The 24657-nt window shown below is 35.7% G+C and overlaps 1 protein-coding gene across 1 annotated transcript in view; it reads left to right on the top strand.

Moving 5' to 3' along the window:
• Window positions 1-24657, top strand: part of LOC137386065 (cAMP-regulated phosphoprotein 19-like) — a 249677-nt gene that overhangs the window by 92477 nt on the left and 132543 nt on the right. The window lies entirely within an intron of this gene.

Below are 24657 nucleotides of genomic sequence, written 5' to 3'. Positions count from 1 at the left end.
GCACAAGGCAAAACAAGAAGAGTCAGCGATGACACACTCTGGTTGAGAAAACAAACCTGCTGATAAAAGCAACCGATAAAGTAGCTCAGTTAGATGGCTGAAAACTGCCTGTGAGATGCAACGATTTTTGTGGCAGATTCAGCAGTCCATGTGGTTTTCTACAAGATACATAAATGTGAGATACCACAGATACAATCTAAATAGAAGAAGCTTAAAGCAATAAACATCTACATGTATAAATGTAGATGTTTGATGTCTGTTGTCATGAAGAAAACTTGAAGAAGTGTGGGGGAGACAACCCTTACTTCTAGCATATTTGCACTGAACTCAATGCAGCCGATGATACACCTGCTGAAATCAACAGGAGGGAACACAACTCTTGTAAGAACGAGAATTCTTTAGTTATCTAAGTATTTGTTGCAATCTTGTTCAAGCTTGATGCTAGTGATGATGCTGAAGTGATGAAGTGTATGCTGAGCAGAAATGATATTTCTCTAACGAATAAATGATTTTATTATAGTAATAATACCATGTGTCTCTTTTAAGAGCAAAACACAAGCTGACTTGCCTAAAAAATTGCAGCAGTATATATATTACATAAGCAGATGGCCTAGAGATTAACAGTGATTGTTCAAACTGTCCAATCACATCGCCTTCCTGACTGCTGACTTTGTAAAATTGTTCCATCTGTAACAATAAAAAAATTAATAAAAGACAACTAGCCCTTTCAGTGCAATAGTCTAAACTCTAACAGAAATTCTATCAAATTTGGCATAATTATTATACTATGTAGGGAACAATACTCTTGGGAAACAGTAAGACGCATCTTGATAACGAAAAAAACTAAAAACAAAATAGTATCTCGAGAAAAACTAACAACACAAACGAAACAATATCTAAATACTTTAATAGCTAGTTCTTAATTGGAACAGATACTTAGATTATTCTGACAAGTAATTATGAACATGAATAAATTCTTCAAACATGCGAACAAGGAAAATAAATTTGTTAAAGATTGTTCATTGCATACGAATTTTCTATAAATCTTGATAAATGGCGTCTGCCATCTTTTCTAAGTCAACCTCTATCCCAGAAGTCCTTTCTTTATATATCAGTCTTATATCAATATATCAGTCGTTTTGTCATCAGTCCATTAGAAATGAATGTTCATGGAGTTGCTTCTCCACGGCTCTTTGCAGGACCATCACTCACTTTATAGTTTGCTCGCTAAAATAACATTTGCGACTTTTTTAGGTTAACTAAACCATTCTCTCCTGAAACTCAATTCTGTCCCAGAATGACATTACTTATCTTACAGACTTCTAAGTGGTAAGCCTGTAAATACTCATGTAATTTAATAGCCTGAGGCTAAGTTGGCAGAATAATGTGATACCCCTCCTCGGATCTCTCTGTATATTCCTGGAATATAAAGACGTGTTGCTCCTTTATCTCTGGGTCAGGAAGACGATCCTTTGGTTCAGGTGGCCACTTTCTCCGCAATTCTTGATGGTGCGTAGCCTAATACTACTTTCATATCAAATAGGGATTCTCCCGTTGCACTCCATTTTAAATGACTGATACGGCAGACACTTGCTAATGGTGTAGGAACCAACACCTTTTTCAACAGCAACAAATGATTTCAATGAAACTTTGGTTCTGACAGAAAAAGGGGCAAGCTCATCATTTGCATCATCCTGAAATCTCTAATTTGTAGACACAGCCTTGTGCCTTCTTTAATGAACTGGTGTTCCTTTAACTCTTTTACGAGCTTCTCAACTTCGGCTTCCTGTATCTGTTCCAGCCGACTGTTAGCTAATTAATAAGCAGTATATAATTCTTAACCAGGATTTAATGCCTTACTATTTGGGCCCGACCAACATCATCTCTGCTGGAGCTGAACACTTTTTGATGCTTTATCAGTGATGCCCTGGTTTGCTTTGACTCCATTTCTGACAGAGGTTGCGTCTACCTGGATAGATGCTCATCGAGATGTTTGGGATATTCAGTTACATTGCTGTCATTCTGAAACTGCTCTTTTCCTTCTACGCGCATACAGACGGCTACCATTTTGCCACAACGTAGATGGATAGGCTCACTGGCTGTGTTCATCACACGAATATTGACCTCTTGCTCTGTAGGTTTACACAGCGATGCAACTACCAATAGGCCCCCAACCTTGTTCGAAGCTTCAATGCAGGCAGGCCCTGACATCCACTTTTGACCAAGCCTCACTAACAATAAGCTCTCATTATTTGGTGACACAACCATGCTCCTTTTGACCTGCACATTCAGTGAAAGGGGTTCTCCCTCTTTTTTGCAGCAGACAACTGTGATGCCCTTACACCATCGCTGAGAGTATTGGAAATCTACCTGAAATTTTTGATTTTTGAAGTCTAACCCTAACAAAAGGGATTGTCCACATCAGATACTACAAACTGATGTTGCAGTTGTATCAGTCCCAATCGAAATTTTAAATTTGTCATACCTTCAAGCAACATTTGCTGCCCATTTGCTAACATTTCGCTACCTCGCACAGGTAACAACTTTGAGTAGCATGAGCTGGGCAATATCTCCAGCACTTTCTTCAGAAGTAAGGATCTTGTACACCCACTGTCAAACAGCATGACAAGTTTTTGTTGGTGTATCCTTACAGGAATGTAGTATGCACTGGTAAACTGATACGCTTGTATCCTAATTTTGCTCACATCATGAAGTTCAGGCAGCATGGGAACTAGTTTGCCTGAACTCAGTTGTTTCTCGGCGGCTTTGGCTTTTCACAGTAATGAGCAACATGACCTCTGCCATTGCAGTTGTAGCATCAAACTTCTCTCTGAGGCTGTTGGCTTCTCATTGTCGTTAATGTTAGCTGTGTCATCATTGCTTGCTGTGATTCCGCCATTTGCTTTTGCGTGTCCAACATCTGCTGCATAAATTTCCTCTGCATTTCTGCAAAATATTTGAGCAAAGCTGTTTGACTTGCTTGCATTTGCTCTGTCATTTCTTTCTTTAGCTATTGGACATTGTCCAACTCTACCCGGTGGACATTTGTATCATATTCTACCATATCATGATACTTCTGAGTAGTTTTTACGGCATCAGTCATGGTGCTGGGAGGAGATAAGTGCAGTGTCTAGACCAACTGTGAGTTAGTCCGGATTACTGCAATTAACTCACGCTTGGCTTGCTGGTCATGCTGATAGCTATCTAGTTAGGGGAAAGCCTTTTGAACTAGTTTTTGCACCTTTTCAACATAATGATATATGTTGTCCTTTGGTTTTAACTTCATAGATTTTAATAGAGCGCTAGCTGTGTCGTTGCTGAGCCCATATTGTGTCCTAAGGTTATGGCAAACTTCTTCATAGGTATCGCCACCAACACCTCTGGTAGCTGGGCCTTTCAATGCCAATGTTAGCCCTAGCTTACTTTCTTCTTCACCCCACTGAGTATGTTTTGCCATTGCCTCAAAATGATGCAAAAACTCTTCCGCATAATTTGTCCCATCAAATGAAGGTGCAGGAATAGGCTGCATGGTCACCTTTGCAAGTCTGTGCGCTGTTTCCATCATACTAGAGTCTAAATCATATTCGCCGGCATTACGTCCACTTTTGCACACCATGTTTGGAGTTAGAAGGGGTTCGATTGAATTGCTTCACTATTATACCACCGCTGCCACCAGTGGAAAAATCTCGTAGGAGTGGGGGTGGAGACAGCCCTTACGTCTATCGTATCTGCGTTGGACCCAACGTTGCCTGCGATGCAACCTGCTGAACCCAACAGGATGGAGCTGAAACCAATTCACTTGTGCTCTGCTGAAACCAACAGAGTGCGCGGAACCCAACGCTGCTTGCGATACAGCCTGCTGAAACCAACCGGAGGGAACACAACTCTTGTAAGAACAAGAACTCTTTAGTTATCTAAGTATTTATTGCAATCTTGTCCAAGCTTGATGCTAGTCTTTCATAACAATCAGAAATAATATTTCTCCAACAAATAAATGATTGTATTATAGTAATAATAGCATGTGTCTCTTTCAAGAGCAAAACACACTTTTTTTCTAAAAATGATATTGGAGATAAAGTGAAAGAGTTTGCTGAGAAGCATGATCTGTTAAAATGACCGATGAAAACTCTGCTAAACAGTTATTTTGCTGAAAAGATTCTATTGACAACACATCTGCTGCAATGGTAATTGAATCACAATATAAAGTGCACCAAAGTATATCAAATGATCAAGTATAAAGCATCGAAATGTTTTACTCGATTTGGACAAAAAGTTATGAATGCACGACGAAAAGGAGATGTTGATCTCGCAAAAAATCATCTCTGACAACTGCAAACTATCAGGTAAGAGAATGGATCAATATATTACAAAGCAATTGCAAATGGTATAACACAAAATAATGGTAAAATTATTTATATACAAAGACCCAAACTTATATTTACAAATTGTAGGCAGCAGTGCCTATGGGAGAACACTCACCGACATATAGACACATACAGACGTATCCTTTCATGGAGCAGCTGATATCACCGTGCGTGGTCTAATAAACAATCATCGACTCTGAGTTCTACAACAAATAGATGAAGACAAGAGTATTGAAGAAGAGAAAGCAAAGCGTGTTGTTCGATTGAACATGCCAGTTCAAATAGGATTTTTTATACTAGAATATGGAAAGTTGCATTTGCTACATTTCTACTATGATTTCCAACTCAAGTTTACCTCTTTTAAATATTTTTGTCTTGTTAAATGTGACACTGATTCACTCTACATTAGCTCAAGCCAAGAAACATTTTACTTTGCACTTACAGAAAGCAAATGAGGTGAGTTCATAGATGATTATGAAATTTGGCTTTCTTAAGAATATTACCACAATGGTGACTTTTTTACAGCAGACTTCACGGGTCAACGCTGGTAATCACAAAAATGTTGTACACAAGCAGCGGAGTACTATCTTCGGCAAACTGGTCTCTTTCATTTAGAAAATGTGTCTAAAGGCATCATCATGTTATGGAGTAAATTCTACTATTGTCTTGGGAAGCAGCCAAAGTACAGCTCAAAAGGTATCAGTAAGAGGCATTATATGGGTGTTTTGTTAGCTTGTAAAATTGGAGCTAGAACTAACAAGGAAATCCTCTCTAATAACAAGTTTATGTTTATATATACATCCGCATAGAAAATGGCTAAGCTACATGAATGGCAAGAGGGTAATATGCGCTGATGATGTAACCACTTTGCCTACGCGGTTGTAAATCATTTTTTGCCAACTGTATATAAGCTTACTTCATATTCTATAATGTCTAGCATTTAGCTGACATTCTCTCAGTAATTACCAGTTATGGATGTTACAATTCCTCACGAACAAATACACGTATATAGCGATTTCTATAATTTTGCATGGTTTCAATTGTCACAGTATTATAACAAACACTTTCCTACTCACGAAGTCAACTCTACAATATATTCACTTTATAAGCAACAATGAATGTGGGGTAGAGATATGCAAAGAGAGATACAAAGTATAGCTCTTGAAATGTATAACAATCTTTTAGGCTTTTTAGCTCCTTTTCAAGGCTCCTGACTTGTTGAGAGTTACAACAAATATATTTCCTGATGATAAATTGTATATTTACACTCGCAGAGATGAAGCTATATCATTACCACGCTATGTAATGAACGAGCAAAAACATGAGCCAGAGACTTAAAAGATTTGCCCCTACCTTGAAGTCTTTAGCAGACTATGATAAACATACAGCAAAGTCTATTATTGAACAGGGTTCACCACAACTCATTGATTGTTTTTCAGATATTTGTCACAATTTGTTGCGAGGAAATATTAAGCTTACACTAGTAGAAAAAAATAGACTGATAAAATATGAAAAGCATATAAGAAAAATTGTTAACAAATCAACCGTTAAAAAAACTAAAAAAGCTCTAATACAAAAAGATGGTTTTTAAGCTTCCTTTTAACGCCTCTGCTAGGGTCTGTGATTGCTCCATTATTGACCAGCATTTTTGGAAAGCGAAACCGATGAGGTAAACAGTATCAAAATTTTGTTTATTTAGTAGACGCTTTCCAAATAAAACATTCGACGAATGGTTATAAAGAGAGGACAAAGCCATTGCTGTCTAAAGAGATTGAAAGCTTGAACTAAAACATGTTGGAAATAATAAAAGATGCATCATTCTCTACTGATGAGAAAGTTCAGAGATAAAACAATTTGCTGTTACAATATCAATCTGTATTGAGTTAAAGTTATCAAATCCCTAAGGAGCTCACTGTTTTAAAAACAGATAACACTGATAAAAGCAAAGAGGACTTTTACAATCCAATAAAAATAATACCAAACCAAATAAAACAAGGTTGAAAATTTGTGATCTATATTAAAAAAAGACTCGTCTGAAAGTTTTTGATAATGAGAAGTTAAGCGTCAAAGCCAAACCAATTTCAAACGTTAACATTTCAGACATGGTAAACAAGACAGCAAACCCAAGACAGCAAAACCAAGATGTACCAGGACGGGGTAGATTTCATCAACTCCAGACTGAAATCAATACATAGATTCCTAAATCGCTTGAGTGAAAGCAAAATACCAGTAGGCCTACCCTCTAATCCAATTGTATCAAAAAATAGAAGTATAAAGTCACCATCACGTCAGCGAGCTATACAGAAGAAAGCAAGGCTTGTCAATTGGGAGTAACACGATTGCAAAAAATGCGAGAGAAAAAAAGCAAAGCAAATTAATATAGCAAAAGTATATTTTAACCCAAAACACAAAGTGGGGTTTACTGGAAGAGCAAAGCTACCAACCGTCTTAAAAATAAAGTATCATCAGCAAACGTTGATAAATGGCTGCAACCAACTGATTCATACGCTCTACATAAACCAGCAAGGAAAAAGTTTAAAAGAAGAACCTGTGAATGTAGGTGTGAATCATTTAATACAAATGGATCTAGGAATTTTTTCTCAGTTTGCAAAGTACAATGATGGATATAAATACATATTGATTAGAGATGATATGATGTTTTTAGAATAGAAGAAAGGCCTATGGTATTCCGCTTAAGTTAGAGTCTAGCTTATAAGTTAGCAAAGCAATTGAGAAGTTTTTACAAAGTCAAAGCAAAGATGTACTATATTGTCAAACAGCTAAAGGTTCAGAGTTAATAAACACTTACACACAAAATGTATTCAACAAATTTAATGTTCATCATCACACGTATACGAACCAGGGAATCAGAGGTAGCTATGTCGAGAGGTTGATGCGTACGCTAAAGCAAAAGATATATCAGTATTTCACTTATACTAATAGCTACAGGTATATCGATGTTTAACAAGATTTGATTGAGTCTCACAATTCTACAGTTCACAGCGCTCACGATAGAGCTCATTACGACATAAATTACACTAACCAAAAAAAGATATGGCTAAGCGTATGTATAATCCAGATAAGACCATCACAGAAACCCAACCAAAGCTTTAATTTTAATGGGTAATAAAGTGAGAATATCTAAATAAGCCCCTACTTTTACTAAATCATACTTACCAAATTGGACTGAAGAAGTCTTTACCATCTCCAAAAGCCATAGCCCCACCACCAAGCTATGACCACAACAATGAACTCATTGGAACATGGTTTTAGCCAGAGCTGCAAAAAGTGAGAGTTTAGACAACACCTACAAGATAGAATCAATTGTGGGACAGCGAAAAGTGAAGGGAAAGAAGCATCAAATGGTTAAGATATGGTTCTAGTTTCAACTCTTACATAAACAAATCAGATCTGATTAAAGACTATAAGAATTAATGCTCTAAGGTCAAACGCTCTTTGTTCGCAAGATAAGGGTTGTACTACCGAGTAACACCTCTCTAAAACACTTTCCAAGCAATACAATAGCGGAGTAAAATTTCCTCAATAGCAGAGTTAAATTACTTCAAACTATTGACTTAGTACAGAGACGATATGAATTTGGACTAAACGAGATATCATTTTACAAGCCATGGCATAATGTTACAGACGCGTATGCAATCATTTCAATAAATGAAACTGATCACAGGAACTATTCCTGATGGATATTACAACACACCACCAGGTTTAATCAAACAACTAAATGCTAGCGTAACAAAGAATGTCAAAGATGAAGTAGTTTCATTCACATACAATGACATAATTAGAAAATTTAGCGGGTCAGTTAAAGCTGTGGCTGAAAGAAATAAGTTACTCAAAAGGTCTGGTGGACCTGATTGGAATAGCCAAAAAAAGTCTAGCCATCCAACTCCTGGTTTGGGGCCGCCATACAGCCCCAAACCATCACTGATGTGGCATGCTTTACCCTGAGAGTAATACACCATGGTTTGAAAGCTTCTGGTCTACTTCTAACATACTGCAAACCAGAGTGGCTAGTAACAGAACAATTAGATTCATCGGAGAAAAGCACTCTCTTCCACTGGTCTACACTCCATGTCTTGTGCTGGTGTGCCCACTTTAGTTGATTGCACCATTGTTTCTCTGGCACCGGTGGCTTCTTTCTTGCTTTGCAGCCCTTCAACCCAGCAGCAATTAGGCATCTCCTAACGGTAGATGGATGCACTTTAATATTGCTTGTGTCCTGCCAGTCTCTGGTTAGTTCACTGCTAGATTTTCTACAGTCTGTCAAGGAAAGCTGCACCAAAGTTCTGTCTTCTCCACAAGTGCTCGTTATCGGGCGACCAGAGCGTGGTTTATCTTTAGCACTGCCAGTCTCGTTGAATCTCTGGATGACAGCAGGCACTCCTTTTCTTGAACAACTAACTCTTTTGGCAAGTTTTCGCATAGAAATTCCTTCTTTATGAAGGAAAATAATGGTTGCTCTCTGTTCTGCAGTAGTTTTCATAGGAAAGATGTTACTAATGAAAATATTGTACAACAAATGCACAGAATGTCCGAAATTCTTACCTTTATATCTTTAGGTACACAACAATTGCAAAACTTTAAAGATTTTGCAACAATGGCTTCAAAAGATGGAATTACGATAATTACTTGTACTCCCTTCCTATTATTATTATTATTATTATTATTAAATACTAAACCTGTTTGAGTGAGAGTGCCACGTCCTTTAGGAGATTGCACAAGTAGAGCAAATTTTGTAATCATGCGTCAAATAGCACTATCTTAAAGAAGAGACTGTGAGGATTAAAATGATACCTTTCTTTATTATATTTGAAATATTTCTCTTTATTTTATTAGGAATTGAACTCAGAGTTCATGCAAATTCATAGGGCGGATCTATACTTTTGCACATGACTATGTGAAAGATGCATCCGCATGAGTTTCAAAACAGAAGTAACACCAATATGTATGACTGACTGACTACCATGATTTTTAGGCATGATGCCTAAGAATAATTTTATATATTAAAACAAGCCAGTAAACAAAAATGTATACCAGGGTGTCTGTCGTGCTCCGATATAATAGTTGTTCTGCGACATTAAATTGCAAACAAACTGGGTTAAAACAACTTTACCAAACATAAAAATGTGCGATATACAAACATTTTGTAAAAATGAATAAAGCTTATTCAGTCCGGTAGCTGAAAGAAAGACTGTCATGCATCTGGTATGAATTTTACAATGCATAAAAGTTGAAAAATAAAAGATTGTTTCAAACTGGCAACCAGCATTATTGGATTGCAGAAATAAATGATTGTGCAATAAAAAATACAAGTGAAATATATAATATATGTTAGTTAATCAAGAACGTACCAGCGCAATCTAACCGAGCATAGCTGTGACCAAAACTCCAACAACGAGACTTATGAAAGAAGGACATAGAATGGCTGCTGCAGTACTAGCATCCTTGATGCTTGCGACGGACGAGCATTTCTGATCATCATTCCACGTATCATCATCAACACTAGAAACAAATGGAGAACACCCTTCGTCAAAATCAAAGATGTCATCGAGATCCCTCTGAACTTCTGTAGAATTTACAATTTCTTCTCGGATAAATCTGGCGAAACCGTCAACCGTTCTAGGATATATGCTGATATTCACAAATGTTTGGTGAAACGTTGACATGGTTGCCTGGACTGCCAGGTACTCTGTAGAACAGTGAAGAGGGCCAGAAAAGCTTGTCGATTGGAGACAGCTAATAGTGGTTTTCGGATCTTCGGTCTCCTTTCTGATGGCCACATCCAGACTATTTTCCTTCCTGAATACTGTCTGTTGGTCTGCAGTAAAATGAACCATAACCATCCAAGACATGACATCGCGATACCAAACCTTATCCAGACCCTTCGTAGGCTCAGTTTGTCTGGCCGCAAAAGCGACTCGGGAGCCAGCGTCGATGTTAATGGGCGTAGTTGTTAATGTCTTCCCTTTACTCTCACTCACTGTACATTGGGTCAGCTTTCTATCAAGTAGTTATCAATATTTATGAATGCTGTCCCTCGGTAAAGCTTCGAAGACTCTTCATACGATTGGAGCACATCAAACATGTTTGGAGCTACATCAAGTGTACTCCCTAGCGTAGCTACAAACATGAAACATACTTTAGTATGTCAATGAGAATAGGAATGTCATGCGAGAAATTCTCACATTAGTATCTGCTCACCTTCAACTATGATATTTTGTTGTGAGCATTTTATAGAGAGCATTGCTTGAACACTCCAATGCTAATTTTAACATTTCAAGTGTGGTGTGAAACTCATAAACTAGTAACAGCAGCACTACGACACATAAATACATTTACTTCTTACCTAAAGTTTTGGCTCTGCCAGGCGTTGCTTGCGTCACAAGCAAGAGCATAATAGGAAGAACTTTCACAAAAGATTTTAGTGCCATGATGGTTTCTGGTAATTAACTAAAATAACAGACACGTGTAGGTAAGCCAAGAAGTTGTGACATGTAATCAAGAAAGGGGTATCTCTTGTAAATGATACCCATAATGATTGAAGAAAACACAGATGTCCTTAGTTATGTAAGATAAGCCAAGGTACATTTATAACAGAGTACTAATCATGTTATTTTGTAAAAAAGGATTAACACTCCGCCATGCCAGATTACCAGTAATTTTAATAAATGAATATATCTATGAAATATGAAATATAAATTAAATATATACATGAATGAAGATGTATGTTCCATCAAAAGCAACAATCAGAATGCAGCTTTCCTTGCCAATGATGCAAATATTTTTGTTTTAAAAATGTAAACTTTTGTTTCTGCATGTAATGGAAGTATAGTTTGTTTATGCCATTTGTTTATGAACATCTGTATCATTTGATAGAATATCATTATATAACTTAAAATTTGTAGAATTATATTAGAGCATATTGTTTGATAGCATCATTGCAGTAATCTGATATTACAATTGATGAGTAGTATATAGAGAGCAGATCTACACACAAAAGTGACGGATCCAGCGGGGGGATAGAAAAAGGGGGTTGTGAATTAAATTGGCTAGGGGTGTAGATTGAATCGTGTGGAGTTGAATGAGATGTTGGGGTTTGGGGGGAAATTGTGGTGTAGAGTAGGGGGTTGAATTCGAGGGGTTACGGATCCGCTCCTGGCGTAATCGGCGGATTATCTGTGGATGAGTCATTCGATTAGCGGGGGATGAGTCATCCGATTAAACGCGGATTATCGCGGGATTAGTCGGGGGAATTGTCGCGGAATAGTCGGGCGAATCGTCGCCGATTATCGGTGGAATAGTGGGGGTGAATATCTGGGACATCGAGGGCTGGATGGTTTTCCGGAGTGGATCTCGCGGATTATCGAGGAGAGCGAGAGATTACCTACCGGATGAGTGAGGGGGTTAATATCTGGGACACCGAGGGGTTGATTTTCCGGAGATTGTTATATATTTGAAACATGGAATATATATGAGAAAGTGTTTATGTGCAAAGTGGAGAATGTTATATATTTGAGAACGTTGAATATATATGAGAAAGTGTTTATGTACAAAGTTATTTTTTTTGAAGATTTGATGTTTTTGTAATGTTGAAGCTCTTGAATGGTTAAGAATTTTAAGGATTTTTATTTTTGTTTTTTTTTTATATATGTTGAATGAAAGATCAGTTTTATTACAAAATTATTCACTTTAAAAGATATATTTATATGTATTATTCATTATTTCCATCATCATTTTGTTTCAATAAAAATAAAATAGTTTATGTTTAACTTGAAATATATGAAATGCACAAGTAGATAAGTCACAATAAAGATAATATAGTATAAATGAAACATTGAATATATATAAGAAAATGTTCATGTACATTCTTTAAAACGAAGTGTACAAGTAGATAAGTCAGAATAAAGATAATATAGTATAAATGAAACATTGAATATATATAAGAAAATGTTCATGTACATTCTTTAAAACGAAGTTTGTATCGAGTTGTTCATCAATCACTCATCGTCATCGGAAATAAGTGAGATAGCAGGATCCTTTTTGCATTGTACCGAACTCTCGTAAAATCTGCTTGCTTCTTCATGTCCCATGACTACTACATCGTAGTATTCGCGAGTATTGTGAGATGTTACTAGCCCCTTGTATATAATGATACCCGGATAATTTTCTTTCAACGAAAGGGCACATCTCGAAGGCATCGTTAAAGTTCCTTGAACTTCCTCTCCATCAACTTTGGAACTTTGGTTGAAAATGCTACAGTTGGTACCACATCCACATTGCCTTCACCATCTTTGTATTCACTTGCTCCAACATTGTGATAGTGGAAAATAGATGGTGCTTTGAACTCCTTGAGATGACGAATCTCGAAATGTTGTATAAGTTTTTCAAGTCTCTTCGATCTCAGATTGGCTAGAGTACGTTTCATGTCCGAGGGAGTTGAGGTTCCTTCTGTTACTCTTCTTAAGTCATGGTAACTTCCCTGTCCATTACTCTTAGGTTTTAATCCAAGATATACCATAATACTTGGATAAGACAGCGATCCATCCAGAAATCGTTGTGGAGCAAATACAGCAGTAGATTTACTAATCCCATTTTCCACATAGTTGAAGTGAATGATACAGCACGCTCCATGGATCGAATGAGCTTCTTCCGTTTTTGTCACCTCCATAATCAATCCTATTGAAAGATCTGACATTCTCTGCAGTGATTTTGCTTCCATTAAAGTAGCCTTACTTAATGTTCTTAACTTGTCTGCCACATCTTTTACCCTTTGCTCCAAATTCATTTCGATTTGGTTAGATTTCTTCTTCTTCGTAGGAGGAGTCGTGTTAGAAAGAGTTACAGGTGACATTTTCTTTTTCGACATCTTCACTGAACTATTCGATCCAGGTTTTATCACTCCAGATTGAGTATTATCCTCCATAGTTGTGTAGTGTGTTAATTCTCCGAGTTTGAATGAACAACTGATATCGTTTTAGTAAAATTCTGCTGGTTATATACAATTCTCCTCATCAAATGATTAATGAGTTTTGATAAATTTAGTTGCATCATCCATAATATCAGAAGACTTTTCGCGAAATTGAAAATCGCGAGATTCAATTTCGCGAAAGTTGACTATATAATATATATAATGTGTAATTTCACGAAATCCAATTTCGCGAAATTCAATTTCGCGAAAGATGACTATATAATATATATAATGTGTAATTTCGCGAAATGGAATTTCGCGAAATTCACTTTCGCGAAATTCAATTTCGCGAAAGTTGACTATATAATATATATAATGTATAATTTCGCGAAATTCAATTTCGCGAAAGTTGACTATATAATATATATAATGTATAATTTCGCGAAATTCAATTTCGCGAAAGTTGACTATATAATATATATAATGTATAATTTCGCGAAATCCAATTTCGCGAAATTCACTTTCGCGAAATTCAATTTCGCGAAAGTTGACTATATAATATATATAATATGTAATTTCGCGAAATTGAATTTCGCGAAATTGAATTTCGCGAAATTGAATTTCGCGAAATTCACTTTCGCGAAATTCAATTTCGCGAAAGTTGACTATATAATATATATAATGTGTAATTTCGCGAAATTCACTTTCGCGAAATCCAATTTCGCGAAAGTTGAGTGAGACAAGTTGGATTAGAAGTGATTTATAGCTTTTGTGCAGGTTCCACCTCCTTGAACTTGACTAGTATAAATACAGCCAAGTTTGATGGACTCACCATTATCGAGAGTTTTTTTCGAACTATTTCTATACCTAACTGGATTATATATCTCACAAAAGTTTGGATTAATTCTACAATTTGGATATCTACGTATAATCTTCTCTCAGAATTTTGGATTATCTCTGTTTCACTGGATTATATTTCTCCGAACTAACTGGATTATATTTCTCACAAAAGTTTGGATTAATTCTACAATTTGGATATCTATGTATAATCTTCTCTCAGAACTTTGGATTATCTCTGTTTCACTGGATTATATATCTCCGAAATTTGATTACATCAAGGAAATGTATCTGGCAACTCCCCATTCAGAAGGAGAGTGGAGCAAATCTGATGAGGTAAGTTGATTTACAATAATTGGTGGAAAAAATTTTAATGAATGAATAAATGTAGAGAGAATAGTAAAATGAGTTTTTTAAATCTTGACAGTTGGAATTCTTCCTCAAAGATGTTCAAGCTTTCACGAGAGCATAATTTAATTTCTTCGGAAAATTCTACTCCTTCCACTTCAATTGATAATAGAGAAAGAAGCAGAAGTAGGGAAAGAAGTGCATCATCCGTTTCAGCTAATAAATATATCTGCTTAGAATGTTCGACTTCATTTAACAAACAATCAATCCTCAAAAGACATGTCAAGCACATTCATCTCCAATCGAATGAAAGTTCAGAATCGTTTACATCATCAACTAATGATTCTTCGGAACAATATCGCAAATATGATGATGATGATGATGATAGCTCAATTATTATACAAGTTTCCGATCACCCTTTCATTTTCAAAAAAGTAAAGAATGATTCTCATCATTCTTCATTTCGTTCTGCTTCAACTCAAATTGGAAGAGGAGATCCTACTCGATCTAAGATAACAGTAACTCCTATTACTCGTAATCTTGCTGATGATGAAACCGATGAATCAGATGTATCAGAAGAAGAAAATACAAATGAAATCGAAGAAAATAGTTATTTATCTGATCAACCTACAAATCAAATCGAAAGAAATGAAAATGAAGTGGACGCTGATGATGACAATTTAGTTGGTATTAATGATAGAGTCGAGCCCATCGTTCCTATCGAAAATGAAAGAGAACAAGATAATCAGGATATCATTCCTGTTAATGATGATGAGGAATGGGATGAGTTAATAAGAAGATATTGGAATGCTATGAAAACAAAAAGACGACGAGGAAGAGTTGTTGAAACGTTAAACGTAAATTTATGGAATGGAAATATTCCTCAAGCAGAACTTCCAACTCCAAACCATTCGGAAAGAATATGGAACGAGATGTTGACAACTTGGAATGGGTTACAAACAAGAGCTAAGTTAAATTGTAGTGTGGGATGCATTCTTGAACATAAAACTTCGGGAGAATTAAGATATTTTCATGCTTCATCGAATAATGCTACAATTTTCAAAAAAGCAAAACTGATTACAACAAGACAGGAACTACAGAATTTCTTTGAAGAATTGACAAGACAAGATCTTGCTGCTATAGCGATTCGAGAACGCCCGAATACAGCTTGGAAATTGAATGTAATTACCAATATTTCATTCTATTTCTATAAATTGATTGGAATGGGGCAAATAGGATTGGCTTCAGATCTTCCGACTCACATTCTTAACAATCGACATGTAATCACTATGCATAACATTCCTCGTAGCTGCACTCCTTACACAGACAATCTCTGTTTCTTCAGATGTTTAGCATTGAAGGTAATGTGTAAGTGTTCAAACCGATGTAGTTGCACCAGACAAAGACCAAAACAGCAACTTGTGAAGCTGCTATTTCAAAAGTACTCGAATCACATTTCTTCTTCCTCATCCAACAAAGATCTGATGAATAATTTTCCTGGAATTGAGTTAGGAGACTTAATTTCTCTTGAGAAATGTTTTGACCTCCGTATAACCGTATTTTCTCTGAATGCTGATGAAACCTCAACAGTCATCTGGACATCGTCCCAAAAAGAGGGAAAGGAACTCTTCCTCGATTTGCAGAACTGTCATTTCAGTTTCATCAAGGATGTTAATGCTTATACTAAAGGGTTTAGTTGTCCTTCCTGTGAAGTGAGCTTTACAAAAAGAGGAAATTTCAATAGACATAAATGTAGTCAAGAAGTAGTAACAAACTTCATCTTCGAAGGAGGAAAGTTTAAGGCAACACCTACAATTTTCGAACAACTGAAACGAGAGATAGGAATATCCGTGGCTGAGGAAGATACTTATTATCCCTTTTTAATCACCTATGATATCGAGTGTTATCTTCCAAAATCCGACCTTCCACCAAATTCCAATTCGGTTACATTCACATCGAGACACGAATTGATGAGTATATCAGTTTGTTCAAATGTACCCGGATTTAAGGATCCAAAGTGTTTTGTAAGTGAGGGAGATACTGATTCTTGTATATCTTCTTTTGTTCAGTATATTTCCCAAATTGCTGATGAAGCCCGGGATATCCTTGAAAAAAAACTTTACTACATTAGACAGTTGATGAAGGCAAAAGCTGAAAAGCAAGGAAAAGTTGAAGAAAGATTTAAATCCTGCAAATTTTCCAATCCTCGAGTATACCATTCAAGAGAGGAATTTTGTCATTTATTTAATCGTTTCGACAAATTCATCTCATGTATTCCGATTCTAGGATTTAATTCACAAAACTACGACCTGAATGTGATGAAAAGACCTCTACTTCGATGTCTTCAAGACACAGAAGACGAAGATTTTGATTTTGTAGTGAAAAGAACAAACAAGATGAGCTGTATTCAATCAAGAAGATTCAAATTCTTGGATATTTCCAACTTCATTGCTCCAGGATTTTCCTATGCAAAGTATCTCAAAGCTTTCAAATGCTCTCAACAAAAAGTATTCTATCCTTATGAATATATGGATGATCTTGAGAAGTTGAAACAACCGTTTCTACCAGCTAAAGAATGCTTTTACAGTTCTTTGAGAGATGAACATATTTCGGATGCTGATTATGAAATCTGTTTAAACATTTGGAAACAAGAGAAGATGAAAACGTTAAAAGATTTTCTAGTATGGTACAACAATCTCGATGTAGTACCATTTGTTGAAGCTGTAGAAAAACAAAAAGAAGTTTACAGAACCATGGGAATCGATATGTTGAAAGATGCCATTTCACTTCCTGGATTGGCAGTAAAATGGATGTTGAAACTTTCAGATTCGCTTCCTCATCCTATGAGTTCTCATCATCAGACAATCTCATCACATCATTTCAAAGCTTGTCAACCTGTCTGTCTGATCAAGGAAAGTGATAAAGATATTTACTTTACTATCAAGGACAATATCGTAGGTGGACCTAGCATTGTTTTTCACAGACTTCATGAGTCGAAGAAAACACTGATTCGAGAAAGAAAGTTTGGAAAGGAATCCAAACTTTGTGAACTTATTCTAGGAGTTGATGCAAATGCATTATATTTGTGGAGTATGATGCAAGAAATGCCTACTGGAAACCCTAGAATAAGACGATTCGAAAATGGATTTGCATACACTCATTCTCGAAAAAATAGCATGGCTGCTCATGGATGGTTACAATTTTTGACTTGGAAGGACAATATTCAAATCTTACATGAAAACAACGATAAAGAATTTAGAATTGGACAACATAATCTTCCTGTTGATGGATATTGTGAAGAATCGAATACAGTGTTTTAATTTCATGGATGTTTCTGGCATGGACATAACTGTAACAAGACCAAAGGAATAAATATACATCCATATAAGAATCGACCCATGAGTGAAGTTCTGGAGGAAACGATAAAGAAGGAAGAATATGTTAAAGAACTTGGATATCGTTTAGTAAGAATATGGGAGTGTGAATGGAACAAGATGATTGAGGATAACACCGAGATTAAGAACTTTATTAGTATCTTCAACGAAGAGTTTTATCCTTCCAATTCCTTTGCCACCGAGGATGAGATTATTCAGCAGATTATAAAAGGGGAGATATATGGATTCATTGAATGCGATATATCTGTTCCTGAAAACTTATACGAAAAGTTTTCAGAAATGAGCCCCATTTTCAAGAATACATCTTTGAATAGAAATCATCTTAGTGAAAGTATGAAAGAATTTGCTAAAAAGGAAGGAATGCTACCTCAAGAACAACGAACTTTGGTGGGGAGTATGTTTGGAGAAAAAATTTTACTACTCACCACTTTAGCAAAATGGTATCTTAATCATGGATTGATTATAACCAAAATATATCAAGTCATAGAATACACCCCTTGAAGAGTTTTCCAGTCATTTGGAGAATCTGTCTCAAATGCTAGAAGAGCTGGTGACAAAGATCCTGACCAAGAGTTGATAGCCACAACCAATAAACTCATTGGAAATTCATCGTACGGGAAAACAATCACTGAGAAATTAAAACATCGAAATGTCAAGTATATTCAAGGAGATTATGAAGCATCCTTGAGAATACGATCACACAGATTTGAATCTTTGGAGGAAATCGATGATAGCTTCTATGAGTTGACTCAACACAAGCCTTCGGTTAGTAGTATATATTTATTATCTTATTGATATAATTGAATCATAATGAAAAATTTACTTGAGCTAATATATGTAAAGGAATCTAATAGGACTGTATATATATTTACTCAGATGAAAATGGATATACCTGTACATATCGGATTCTCCATATTACAACTGGCTAAACTTCGGATGTTGGAGTTCTACTATGACTTCATGGATAGGTAAGTAATCTCATTTGTATCTTTTAGAAAAAATATGTATAATGGTAAACATTTGAATGATAATTTTTGAAATGGGAGTATTATAATACTAAGATAACAAGAATTAAGGATTGAAATTTTTTATTTTAGATACTTCGACAGAAAGGACTTCCAGTATGTGGCGATGGATACAGATAGTGCCTACATGGCTCTTTCAGCACCTATGGATAATATCGTTAGAAAAGAGATCGCTGATATATACTACAAAGAATATGGAAAATGGTTTCCTAGGATGTATTGCGATCGACACGCGGATGATTTCCAACTCTGTAAATCTGTTCCTACAAAGTTGTGGGAATTACAAAATTGTTGCAAAGAAGTATATCAATATGATATAAGGACTCCTGGTTTATTCAAAGTAGAATTTTCAGGTCATGGAATAGTAGCCTTAAATTCTAAGACTTACTTTTGCTGGAATGATGAAACTCATTCTACAAAGCATAGCAGTAAAGGATTAAGTAAAACTACGAATAGTTTTACAAAAGACACTTTTTTAAAAGTATTACATTCAAGATCTCCTAAGGAAGGGGTAAACAAAGGTTTTGTAAAAAAAGACAATAGAGTGTTCTCATACACTCAACTTAGAACTGGATTAACATATTTTTATTCAAAAAGAAGAGTATGTAACGATGGAGTGAGCACAGAATATATTTTAGCATAATTTTTAGAAGTGAATTTGTTGTTAAGTATATATGATAGTAGAGTTTTGCTCCTCGATGTATTATTACTATAAAATTTTATTTTCTTCATTGGCTCTTCTTTTCGTATATTCAATATCAATAATATATAACTAAGCTCATATAAATTCAATATACTATCCAATGTAAAATCATTTCGAATGTAGACTTTCTCATAGTAACATGACTCAAAACATTCTGATTAAAGATTTTGTTCCATTCGAGGTTGCAGAAATAATCCCAGATAACATCTTGGTTCATCTTGACAAAAATGAACAAATTCGTACACATCTTACCGAGGAATGTTTATACTACATTCTAGGAACAGCTGCTTTTAGAAAAGTTGTGTCATTGAAAAGATTAAAGTCCAACTGTGTCTGCAGTGCGTTGGAATGCAGGGAATGTTTGGAATCAACATTATGTGTAAAAGAAATATCGATAACACCCTCAGATTTGAAGATGACCTTTGAATGGGTTGATCTTGAAGCTACCATTCGAGAAGGTAAAATTGGAAAAGAGGTTGATTTAGAATGGATTAACAGATTTATCGCGACCGATTTTAAAACGATGGAAGAAACGATTTTTGAAACCGTGTTTTGGAATAGAATTCGGCACTACATGACTCATCCTACTCAACGTGATGAAACGAAACAACTGCTTTTCAGAAGACTCATTCATATAGCACAATTTCCATTAATCGGAGAAAGAGTGGAAGAGGAAATCGAGCATGAAATTGATGATGTAATTATAGATGAAAAATCTGTTGGATGAAAATAAAAAAAAAAGATTCGGAATGATATTAAGTCTACTCCTCTAGATTTCTCCACCATTCTTCAATTTAGCTCTGTTGGTGAAGGAACAAAAAAAAAAACGAAGAAAACAGAAACAATGTCGGTTATATTTCTAGAGGAGTTTATTCCAGCTCATCTTAAGGATGGACAATTATCAAGAGTGGTTGTAAAGAAAAACACAAAAAAATTCATCAGAAGAGTTACTGAAGAAACTTTTTACTATGTTATCGGATTCTATATCTATAAACGTTTCGTAACATATTTAGAAAGTCGGTGTGGATGCTTCGAGGGAGCTCGAGGATGTCAATATTGTATTAGAATAATGCAAATACGATATGGAAATGAAGGATTGACTCGACAAGAACTTCATGAGACTTTTGCCGAACTCGATATTGGAACGTGTTTGGAATCTGCTCAAATCGGACCAAGGAGTGACAAAGTCCAACTATCATTATTATCCTCACTTGATTGGAACACACCTTCAAACATAATATTAACCGAAACAAGACTTTATCCATATTTGAGAGGAGAAGCCAATGATCAACATGCTACAAATCGTTACTTCAGTGAACTCCTACATATCAATGGGAAGAATTGATAATCATCACAGTTAGACTTTGCATAATTCTTTATATTTAATCACTTTATATCCAAGAAGGATTGACTCATCAAATAGAATTGAATAACTTTTTTTGTATAGTATTTCAAGATAATTTTGAAGAATGAACTATATATATTATATTGACATACTTTTTTATGCATTTTCTTTGCCTACTTCAGTCAAGAGAGTAGTATTTTAAAAAGACACTATGACTATAATGAATTTGCGCATTATAATATTTCTCATTTTACGCTTTACGGGAATAATAAATGGAAATCAAAGAATTCAATATGTTACCGATGCGAATAACTGCTTAAGCAGAACACTCAATGAATTTGAAGTTTCATTACTACTTCCATTCGAAGAAACTACTTTATATCACAAGAATAATGAAACATGCGGAAGAATATTTCCATTGGACTACTTTCATTGTGGTTATCCATTACCAGGCAATCACAGATTTGCGTGTAAAGAACTACTAAATGAAAATGAAACAGATGGAAAAAACCTATACCTTAATCCTATAGTGTCAGCTTCATCGGAGCAAGTTCTAACATATTCTGAATGTGAATATTCAGTTCAAAATTCCACATTCGATATTCTAATTGATTTCAAATTATTCTACAGAGGAGAATTATGTGGATATAACTCTACTCTTTCAATGTTGCAATGTCCTCCAGGATCGAATTTTCAAGATATTGACTTTATCTGTAATCTTCAACCTATTTCAAATTCTACTACACCTAAAGATACCTTCATATATGATAATATTGGAAATAATGAAGGATTAGATTTGTTACTTCCTGTTCAGTTTCTCAATTCTTTGGGAAAATCAACTCTTATTTTAGTTCTTCGATGTGACACAGAAATTGATGAAAGATGTATTCCAAAACTTTCCTTTTTAAAACGAATGACAGAATGATTTTGAATTTTTTGTAACATTTATAGTTTATATTTTATAATAAAAACTTATCTCTCATTCAACCAAATATATAACAATCTCCGGAAAATCAACCCCTCGGTGTCCCAGATATTAACCCCCTCACTCATCCGGTAGGTAATCTCTCGCTCTCCTCGATAATCCGCGAGATCCACTCTGGAAAACCATCCAGCCCTCGATGTCCCAGATATTCACCCCCACTATTCCACCGATAATCGGCGACGATTCGCCCGACTAATCCGCGACGATTCCCCCGACTAATCCCGCGATAATCCGCGTTTAATCGGATGACTCATCCCCCGCTAATCGGATGACTTATCCACAGATAATCCGCCGATTACGCTAGGAGCGGATCCGTAACCCCTCGAATTCAACCCCCTACTCTACACCACAATTTCCCCCCAAACCCCAACATCTCATTCAACTCCACACGATTCAATCTACACCCCTAGCCAATTTAATTCACAACCCCCTTTTTCTATCCCCCCGCTGGATCCGTCACTTTTGTGTGTAGATCTGCTCTCTATATACTACTTTGATGGACTCTCGTAACTCCTCTTCTAATGCACATGAAAAGCTAGTTTTGGCTGCAAACTGTAGCAAACATATTAATGCGCGCAATGAGCTTTTATGAGAGATTGTTAAATATAGATATAAAATGAAAGTATGTCTTCAAATTTAAAATGAAATTTGAAAGCTTCGACAAATTGCAAAGAAGGACACAGGCTATCATATCATTGCAGGTTAATTGCAAGCAACAGGTATCTGTTGTTTATTTATGTTTTATAGCTGAAACATAAGTTACTATAGCGAACATTGAGACAGTATATTTTTCATATCAGTTCAATATGACAGCTACAACAGGAGTGTTCAACCTTTACAATCACACCATAACAAGTATAGTCAACAGCTGGCAAGCCAAGCTAGAAAAGCAAAAAAAGCCACATAAACCAGTAAGCTATAATTACATTACATTAGAAATAAGCTATAAAAAGCTTGACAAAAAAGACAATATTTCAACAATATCAACTGATAGAGATATTTCTCAGTTTCTCAATGCATATTTATTAACAGATCTTGAACAAGTTGGAGGTAAGTTAGCAGATTTGTTGCATCCAAAAGGTTTAATAACGCTTTACCGGAAAAAGAGGGCAAAAATTAGGCGACATTCCTTGGATCGTAAAATATCTAAATTTATTTTGCAGAAATTCTGATAAGTCATTGGGCAAATACAGCGCCAACCTCTATTTGAACGCCGCCTCCAATTGACCGCCATAATAGAGGAAGGTTTAAAAATAGAGCGCCATGGCATTCAATTAGAGGTTTTACAGTATATATAGTTTTATTGGGCAACACCTAATAATTTTTATACAAAAAATGTTTCACAAATTGTGCCTCAAAAAATAATAATAAATAAAAAGAAAGGTATTGCTATGTGGTCATGTATATATTATCCACATCTTTTAGAAAATTTAAAATGAGTTTGTTTAATTTCACCTAGTAACATACAATGTACTGTGCTATTTGAAGATTTTTTTCATAAATATATAAACCTTGATTGGCCAATAGGGAAAAAGCCTGTCAGACTTAAATAGCATGACGTAACGTCATTGTATTGTACCTCATACTTGACTGCACTGTTGTTAACAATGGAGCTAACGAGGAGAAGGTGACAAAATTACATTTTCACATAAAAACCTTCTTGTATACATAATCCAGTAAACTAAAGCAATTCTGTGATAATATCTGATAACCACCATAGATTAAAAGTATAAAAGCTATGAAATGTTGCACACAAATCATGAGCCATCAGGGTTTATTTGCCACCCTCTCCTATACCCATTCTCTCTTTTCCCCTTCTCCAAAGAAGAAGTAAGAAGGGGAGAAGAGAGAAGGGGGAAAGGAGAGGGGGGCAAATAGCCCACCCACCCACCCGAAGAGCCAGACCCTGGCTAGGTAAAAGACTAATTTCATGTTGAACTAAACATGACTAAATATGATGAGCCTGTGAAGTTTTGATCTGATCAGGGAAATTGAACCAATGGCTTTCTTAGCTAGAGCTAGAACAAGACCAAGGAATGCAGGGTCGGACCAGACTCAGGGTCAGCAATGAGGGCCAAGATTGGGTTGGATCGGATCAGCATGCGCGATTTTTTATTCATTTAAGGTTAAGAGTTAGTTCTATTACAGCCTAATGTTGTGACATCGATAAACTAAAATAAAAGGAACCATTATCACATCAATCATTATATTTTGTGGCTTGGTTTATAGATGCAATCTACAATTTATGGCTAGACAATGGTGGATCAATGCTATTCAATGGGTGATAGATTAATGGCATGATTTGGCTAATGTTTTTATTACAGATTTTTTTTTCAACTGCTGTTATAATCAACAAGAGATTAGTTAAGAAATACTTTACAAATATGGAAATAGATAACCCAGCATAGTGAAAAGCAAAAATCCATCACTTCCCTAAAACTTCTGGTACTAGTGAAAGAAACTAAAAATAAAATAAATTAGCTGGATTGAAGGTTGTTAGACGCGCTTTTAAGTTCCTCAGGATGCCCTCGTTGTAAATGCCTCAATACTATTGAGGTGGACCCTTCTTTGTAGCTTAAAGGTTGACTTGCAACAGAATTCACATTACAGTTATTTGGTATCAAAAGATTCAGCATGTCTTACTCTGTTGTGTTGTAATATGCGTAATAGGTGCCAAATATGTGAAAAGCTCAAAAACGAAAAGCTGCCGTAGATTGGAATCTGTTTAT

This window comes from Watersipora subatra, chromosome 1, assembly GCF_963576615.1.
Source record: "Watersipora subatra chromosome 1, tzWatSuba1.1, whole genome shotgun sequence".
Lineage (NCBI taxonomy): Eukaryota > Metazoa > Bryozoa > Gymnolaemata > Cheilostomatida > Watersiporidae > Watersipora > Watersipora subatra.
Note: the sequence above shows the minus strand (reverse complement) of the source record. Positions and strands in the feature narration are given on the sequence as shown.